Source organism: Saccoglossus kowalevskii, chromosome 1 (assembly GCF_978046115.1).
Source record: "Saccoglossus kowalevskii chromosome 1, keSacKowa6.1, whole genome shotgun sequence".
Lineage (NCBI taxonomy): Eukaryota > Metazoa > Hemichordata > Enteropneusta > Harrimaniidae > Saccoglossus > Saccoglossus kowalevskii.
This window is the reverse complement of record NC_140641.1, coordinates 16,139,915-16,149,399: the sequence shown is the minus strand read 5'-3', so window position 1 is coordinate 16,149,399 and position 9,485 is coordinate 16,139,915. Positions and strand designations below refer to the sequence as shown.

The 9,485-nt window shown below is 33.6% G+C and overlaps 1 long non-coding RNA gene across 1 annotated transcript; it reads right to left on the bottom strand.

Annotated features, from left to right (window-relative positions):
* Window positions 1–7,508: 7,508 nt before the first annotated feature.
* On the bottom strand, window positions 7,509–8,254 carry LOC144354668 (uncharacterized). Its single transcript, XR_013420989.2, has 2 exons — window positions 8,001–8,254; window positions 7,509–7,867 (listed from the first exon to the last, which is right to left on the bottom strand). It is a non-coding gene; the product is annotated as an uncharacterized LOC144354668 (long non-coding RNA).
* Between the last annotated feature and the right edge of the window lie 1,231 nt (window positions 8,255–9,485).

The window sequence follows — 9,485 nt, the reverse complement described above, 5'->3', positions numbered from 1 at the left end:
AGACCATCTGCCTATAGTGAAAACCTTTTGACAGTTCCAATAAAATTTACAATGTAAAGTTATCTGTGTATAAAGATCACCTACTGTATAATACTTTATTTCAGCTGGAATCAATTTTCGGTGAAAATTGGTGTGTTTTGTATGGAATTCGTTTTCACTGATTTTTCATGAGTTGAATGTAAAATATAGGAAAAAGGGTATATCCGCTGGATTTTATTTTCACTAATGCATTCCTTTAGTAAAAATTAATTCCAAGTGAAAATAAAGTATTTTACAGTATCTAATGTAATCAGTAAGAACCCTTTTGGCACTAGTTTGGTCGTAGAAAGTATAAAGGCAAAAAATATTAGAAAATGGCTTCCATGTTTAGTGTTACACTAGTTTCTACACTGACATTATCAATACAATCAAAAAAAAAATTTATTCACCCATCTCCAAATATCTGTTGACAAATTTGAACAGGAAAATTGTTGTATTCATGAATTACATACCGGTAATCAATCTAAAGACCACCTGTCTATAAAAGACATTTCTGTATTAAAGCCAAAACAAAGTCAGCTTGGACATTCAGTTGTGAGACATGACAAAATAAATGATGCCAGTGATAGATTTTGAGAATGAAAGAACAAAATAAATGCAATCAAAGGCACCGACCACGCGAGAAATCTCATCTGCATCTTTCACTCATGCAAACTCACACACACATGCTATTTTACGGAAAGTTATTGAACCCAAATTGACCAATACTCGACAATTTGTTATTCCGCCGGTCACATGCCAGTTCGTGAAGAACCAATTGTTTTCTCTATCTAGTTCTAAGTCAGCTGGCCTTGACAATACATCATCTAAACTTTTGCGTATTTCTGCTCCATTCATTTGTGAAAGTATTGTTTATTTATTCAACCTTAGCATTTCATCAGGTATTTTTCCAGACATGTTTAAGCATGCCAAAGTTATTCCATTACACAAGGGCGGATCCCAGGACTTGTGTAATTTTCGTCCAATTTCGCTTCTCCCAATAATCTCAAAAATCTTTGAAAAACACGTGCATGATCACTTATACCATTATTTGAACAGTAATGATTTAATTTCTAAATCGCAGTCAGGTTTTCGGAAATCACATTCTTGCCATACAGCTATGATTAAGCTATGCGATGCATTACTTAGCAATATGGATGATGGCTTATTGTGTGGTTTGCTTTTCCTTGATTTAAGCAAGGCGTTTGATATGGTAGATAAACACGTATTATTAAATAAGCTCTCAATTTATGGCATTTCTCCAATCTCCCTTGTTTGGTTTAATTCTTATTTAACTGACAGAAAGCAAGTCGTGTATTTGATGGGTAAACAGTCGGATGCTGTCAACATTCGACATGGCGTACCACAGGGTTCGATTTTAGGACCATTATTATTTCTTTTATTTATTAATGACCTACCATTATTTCTTGAAAACAGTTCCATTGATATGTATGCGGACGATCAAACTCTGTTATCGTCTGGACCAAGTATCAATGTAGTCACTAAGCGCATTAATGATGATGTTTGGCCAATTTTGCGTTGGGTTAATTGCAATTACATGTCAATCAACACATCTAAATCAAAATCTATGCTTGTTGGATCCCGTCAAAGGCTGAATAATAATGGCGAAGATTTTCTGGTTAACTTCAATGGTGAAATAATTAAAACAGTCAGTTTCGAAAAGTCGCTCGGGGTGGTTTTAGATAAAACTCTATCATGGGATCATCATGTTGATATGCTTTGTAAAAAGCTTAGCCAAAGAATTGGTGTTCTTATGAGAGTTCGCAGCTTCTTACCTATTTCCGTCAGAAGAACATTGTATTTTTCATTTATTCAGTCGTTATTGGACTATTGCTGTATAGTATGGGGAAATACAAGTCAATCAAATTTATGTCGGGTGTATAAGCTTCAGAAAAGGGCAGTTCGTGTTATTTCCTCTGACAACTTTAGCCAATCGTCGTTCGAACTGTTCAAAAAACATAATATCTTGCCTATCGATTACAGAATATCATATTTTCTAGGTATTGTAATGTATATGGCAACCAATGGCTTGGCGCCTTTATATATAAGTGAAATGTTCAGTCCTATCTCCCAAACCCACAAGTACAGTACACGTTCCTCTCTTAAAAATAATTTACGCATTACTAAATGGAAAACATCCATGGGTCAGAGGACGTTTCAGTATAGAGGGGTAACCCTATGGAATAACTTGCCATTCCATATCAGAAATTCAGCCTCTCTAGGCATTTTTAAGAAAACCTACAAAATTTATCTGAGTGAAAAATTTGTTGTAAACGGCTCAAGCCTATAATATGTATATTGTATTTTTTGTCCCTACAGAGGGCCCAATGAAAATTACTTTATTGTATATTGGCCTACCCTCTTTAAATAAAGTGTTAAATAAATAAATAAATAAATATTTCTGTATATTGAATACGTTGGCAACGGAAGGGACAAGTTTAAATCATCTTTGTATTAACACAACTTGAAAGCAACAGTCTCACACTGAATATATGTTTATTGATTATCAAACTAAACATTCAATGAAGCGGACTGCGATGGTTAGGAAGAAAAGACAAGGCTAAGACAAAAAATATGTGACAGTACGATTATGCTCGTCTACTACACGCCCGGGGACTACAAGTTCAAGTATCCAACTTCCCAATACAAAAAATAATTAGTATCAGTAATAATTTCTAGTACTGCCTGGATAATTGCGTATTATTAGTTGACATCAGACATAACCCTGTACATCTCCGGTCATAAGCTCGCTGGTTCGAATTTATCCACTTTTACAGTGATGAATAATGCGTTCGAGTTGAGTTACAATTACAAGTCTGATTTACATTTTTCTTGTGGTGTTTTTCGTCAATGTATTAAATATAAGTGCATTGAGAAATAGCATAATTATATTGCGTGAGTGAAAGAGGCTGGTGAGACTGTGTCACAAAATGTTCTATTTATTTCCAACGCGCGTGGTCGGCGCCTCTGATTGCGTTTATTTTGTATTTTTATTTTCGAAATGTATCACTGGTTGCGTTTTTTTTTTATGTCTCGCAACTGAACGTCCAAGCAAGGTCATGTTTTGGCTGTAAAGTAACTTGGGTGGTCACTATACACAGGTTTGACTGTAATTAAAAAATAGCATATAATGTTTTTTTATGTTAATACATTAAACATTTATCCCTGAAGACGCTCACACTACATCCAAATCCAATTACCCATGAGCCTCTGTGTCTTTTCCTCTAATATGACCTACCTCTATATAATATATATGTATATACCTGTATATATATTTTGAATATTTTGACATATAAAGTTTCAATAGACCATATTAACTTTAAAGCAGCAGGAAAACTATTGTGATGAGTCAAAGATTACCCTGACCATAATGAAATTCTATATAGGCATTGTGACTGACCTAATTGTTCTAAAACGTAAGTTGCATATCCTTATTTTATAAATCCTTTTTAAACACACACACATGTTAGTTTGTTTTGAGACTGTGTAAACATCTTGTAAATGAAATCCACAACATTCCCCATCAGTGTATCATACAGTGGTTTATTTTACTGTGATATGACTCATCTGTACAAAAACATTGACTACAAATAAAATGATCTGTTAGAAAATGTTACATTAACACCCCCACCTAATCACCGACCCATTAACACCTAACACATCGGCCAACTTCAATGGGTGGCCAAGTTCAAATCGTCGTCAGCCACTAACATTAACACTACAGGAAACTAACAGTTTGCATATTGTGTACTCTATTCTTTGCTGCACATTTATGACATGTATTTTATTGTGGACATGTCATATCTATCGCAGTACACTGTCATCACACCAAAGAATCATCATGTTCACTTATCTCTGTGTACTTGTCCGAGTATCCAAGTTGTCAGCACCACACACACTTATGAACTTATGGATGTGTACAGGGGCGTGACGATCTATTCGTGTGGTTGTTTGCTGAAGTCAATACATGGACGTCTATGGGGTGGAACGACTATGCCTCGGTACATACAGATACAGGGCAAATACACAAACCACGCCTAACAAGAAAGAAATTGCCAAATTTGCCAGAATGAAAAGAAAGATTGATGATGAAAAACATTACCTCCTAACGTGTTCACACTATGATACATTAAGAAAAGACTGCCTAAAAACTAGTAAATATACTTAAAACAAAAGACAAAAATATTTTTTTATTAATTTAGGCAAATTTGGAAACAAAGGCTTCTTAAGGTAGAAGCCTACTCATAAATTAAAAAAAAACAGAATTTATTTATTTTGCAATAAATTGTACTCCAAGGCAATATAAGGATATTGACCTAAAAAAGTTGGGGGTCACCAGCCTCTTTTTTGAGAAATTTATGATAGTATTTCACTGGAAAGTCACCATTTTGACACTATTATAACACTTTTACCACAGGTTCCTATGGCAGAGATATTATGCAATATCTCAAAATCTAGCCTGGTGACATAGGCTGAAAAAATCATATATTGTTAATGATGGAATACTTTTGTTGTTCTGAATTACGTAAAAATTCTGGGGTTTTAAAAAGTGTCAAAAAATGCAATTTTTCTTTAAGATTGTGTTCTGTGCAATTGTTCAAAAAATAGCAATTTTCAAGAAATATTAGGACACGTTTCTAAAAAAGCATAACTGCGACACACAAAATAATGCTATTTCATTGTACCATGAAACATTAGCTTCATGATTGTACATAATAAACTACTGAACATTGTCATGCGATTTATGACCAATTTTGTCAAAAATTGTGAGTAGGCTTCTACCTTAAGAATAATATCCAGGTTCGTGGGCGCTTATATTCAAACTTGTATTTCACAGTGAAGATGGCATTTGAACACCTACATGTTATATACTTTTTAGTTAGCTGTGTGTGTGAATTGTGTGAAAATATATTATATATATCAAATATATTAAATATCAAAATTACCAGCTGCCTCATAATTTTATTTAGTTTTTTTTTCTTTTCTTTTCTTTTTTTTTTTCATTTCATTTTAACTTTCAACATTTAACTTTATTGTATTACGAACAATATCTCATTTAGGGATATGTTTATCAATAAAGATTATTATTATTACATTATATATTACTATTATATATTACTTATAATATGAAGAAAAAATATAGAAATTTGGTAAAAAAGAAGAGAAGGGAATTTAAGAGTGACATCTTAAATAAACTTCAAAAACTGGGTGAATCAAACCCCAACAAATATTGGGAGTTAATTAGAGAACTAAAAAATGATAACAAAGACAATAGCTATGAAAATATTGATTGTAATAAACTATTCAACCATTTCAAAGACCTTAATAATGATACAGACAGTCAAGATATTAATACAAACATCAAACATGAGTCTAATATCTTAAATAAATTATCAACAGATTCAAAAGAACTAAATGAACCAATCTCACAACTTGAAATCCAAAAAGCCTTAATAACCTTAATAATGGGAAATCCCCAGGAAAAGATAACATCTCAAATGAGATGATTAAAGCTGGCAGGCACACTCTTATTATACCAGTTCAAAAACTTTTTAATATGATTCTTACAAGTGGATTTTTCCCCACTAACTGGAATACAGGAATAATAACCCCAGTCTTTAAAAAGGGTGATAAATCTGACCCTAGTAACTATAGAGGCATTACACTGTTAAACACCTTGAGCAAATTGTTCACAGCAGTTTTAAAACAAAGACTTATTAAATATATTGATGTAAATAACTTAATTGTTAAGGAACAGATTGGATTCATCCCCAAGTTCAGAACAAGTGATCACATATTTGTTCTGAAACAAATTCTTGCAAAATACCTGGAAAAAGGGAAAAAAGTCTTTGCATGCTTCATTGACTTTAAAAAAGCCTTTGATTCAGTTTGGCATCAAGGCTTGTTTCACAAACTTGCACAAAACGGTATCACAGGAAAATTCTATACTATCATCAGGTCAATGTATTCAGAATCTCTAAGTTGCGTCAAAACCAAAAATGGTCTCACCAGTGAATTCCCAGTAAAAAGAGGCATCAGACAGGGCGATGGCCTAAGCCCTCTTCTGTTCAACATTTATGTGAATGATATAAAAAATGAAATTGAGCAGTCCAATAATGATCCCCCCCCCCTCTCTAACAGTCAGTCAGCTATCATGTATGTTATATGCAGATGACCTGCTTTTGCTGTCTGTTTTTGAATCCGGGCTGCAAAACGCTTTAAACTCATTAGGAACCTACTGCAAAAAATGGAAATTAGAAATTAATACTACAAAATCCAAAATCATGATATTTAATAAAATGGGTAAACACATCAAAAAACACAAATTTTGCATTGACAAACAAGAACTAGAAAATGTCCCTACATACTCATACCTAGGCATCAAACTGAGTGCTTCAGGTAAATTTTATAAAGCACAGGAAGATCTCACAAACATAGCTATGAAAGCATGTTTCAAGTTAAAGCAACAATTATTTTTCGAAACAAACATCCCAATTAAAATATATCTCAAAATGTTTGACTCTGTAATTAAACCTGTGTTGCTGTACTGCTGTGAAATATGGTCAAATGAAAATATTAATATAAAAAATCTGTCCAACTTCAATTTACCTATGGAAAAATTACACAGTAAATTTTACAAATTTCTGTTAAAAGTTAACTGCAAAGCATCAAATATAGCTTGCCTTCTGGAATTAGGAAGATATCCTCTTGCCTTCTCAAGCATTGTACAGACAATAAAATATTGGCTCAGAATTTCTGACAAACCATGTAATACTTTAATCTATGAGGCCTTCAGACTAGGTAAAGATATGGACTCAAAGGGGATAAAAAATTGGGTGTCCCACGCTAAAAACATATTTAATATTACAAACATGGACCATATGTTGGATACTGTGACAGCTGATAAAAAACAGACAATCATTACATCCCTTGAGAGCAATCTAAAATCAATGTTCAAAAATCATTTTAAAGAGACACTATATACCAGTAATGATAACAAAGGTAAAAATCGCAAAAATAAATTAAGAACTTATAGAATGATAAAACATAATTTCGATTTTGAAAAATATCTGGAAGATGTTAAAAACCCATCGCACAGATCTGCTCTAACTAAGCTAAGGATCAGTGCGCACACATTGCAGATTGAGGCAGGAAGATACATCAATCAAACAGTAGAAGAGAGAAAATGTCACTACTGTCAGGAAAAACAAATAGAAGATGAAAGCCATTTTCTATTAAAATGTTCTCTCTATGCTGATTTAAGAAACAAGTTCCTCCATACCACAAAGGTCATTACAGCAATTGACAAATCTGATATTGAAAACACTGTAGACATTCTAAAAAACAAAAGATAAACAATTACTAATTCATTTGGCAAAATATATCTTTGAGTGCTTCAATTTAAGAAATGACACTCATAAACAAAAAATACCAGCTGCTTTATAATTAATATAACTTATTAAGATACCTTTTCTGTTTTGTTTTTTCTAACCATTTCTTGTTCTCCGTTTTTATTTGATTTTATTATTTTTTCACTATGTCTTCATTTGTATTTTTCGTCTTGCCATACTGTATGTATTTGAAACTTTATTGTATTTTAAAAATCCAGATCCTGAACAGGATATGATTTCAATAAAGGCATTACTTACTTACATTTATTATATGTAGACGTCTATGTATTGACCATAAACATACAACAACATAAACAATAGTGTCCCATTATTCATTGCTGCAATCCCTGAGTTTGGCAGGTTTCCCTTTAAGCAACAAACCACACGAATATGTCCCTGTATTTGGGTGCCTTCTAGTTCTTATGTAAATATCACCCCTTAAAATAACCATATACGCAGTATGCAGTATGATTCCTGTCCGGTGAAAACACAGTTCCGAGTTTGAAGACTGCGAACCTTTAGACATACGTGATCATAATATTGAGGAAATAATCTGTGTAATTTGCTTACCAGTAAACAGGAAGTATTTCGATCATTTCAAAGAAGTGTCAGCCATCTTAGGTAGAATATCAACATGCCTAAGGGGAGTGTTATGGTTCCCTTAAGTACCAATGATTTCAGTCACAGATTTCAGCCACAGCTTCACTGTCGTTCATGATTTCACTTTCACTTCTGATTTTCGTTTTATTGACTTAATCTCATTGCATAGTTCGTATGTAGCGGTAAACAGTGATGCGAGTAGCATACACCATCCCGCCGGTAGTAGCGCCACCAACGTCGTAATTATACAAACTTTTGCTTCGCATAACTGGAGTCAATGCATGTGTGACGCATATACTCAGGAAAGCGCCCATAATCTAGAAAGAAGAAGCCAGGGGCGGAGAATACTGAAAACGTTGCGACTACTGTCTTCCAGTGGCGGATCCAGAGGGGGGGGGGGCAAGGGGCCATGGCCCCCTCCAAACGCATGAAAATGCATCTGGATTACGCATTGCATGTATCGGTGACTTTTGCAAATTGTTGTCTTCACGATTTCCAGAAAGTATCAGATCATCAATAATACCAGCAGTGATAATAGACCATTTTCCGTTCACTGCGAGAATCACGCGTTATGCATGAAATCGAACGTAAAAACAGGACAAACAAAGGTCATAGTGTCGTAGTGGCGTCAAACATCGTGTGGGATTCAACAACGCGAAAGTATTTTGGGGGACATTTCAATGCTTAATAATGTGCTGTACACATTTGATGATAGGCAATTTCGATTAAGTAAGGGTATTCGGAAGCAATATTCCTCTGTCGAAGATCGGCCGGTCGATGTGAGCTACGAAATAAAGAAATTCGAGTTGAAAATCAAATCGTTCTATTTTTAACAGCAGACGTTCGACGTGCGTCTTTCATGCATCTCGCGAGATCTCGCAATTGTACGGAAAATCACCTCTTCGTTATTGCTACATTATTTAGGTTTTTTGGACTATTTCTTTTCTTTTTACTCTCCTGCTTGTTTTGTAAATGTGAGGGCACGAATTTTCGCCAATTTTATTTTCAAAGACCGTATTTTTACAAATATTATATATGGATACTTAGCAGTTTACAAATTATGCAAACTAATTAATTTATTCATTGATTAAGTATAGCAGTTTTTCCGTCTCACACTCAATATATGTGACACTTACGTCATCAAAGAAGAAAAATAACATGTTTCTGTTTGTTACTTTCCATTTCTGTTATTTGAACTGTTGTTTGAGACACTGGGTCAACATTGTTTACAATCAACTTGCAACTTAGCGAGTTGTCGCTATTTTCAACTGAAAGACCGTATTCACACAAATGTTATATATGCAAAATTTACAAATTGAGCAACCGAACGTATTTATTTATTTTTATTTTGCCTTTACTCTCCTACTTGTCTTCTCTATTTGCCTTGCTAATTTCAATTCAATGACCGAATTTATTTATTTATTTATTTATTTATTTATTTATTTATTTATTTAT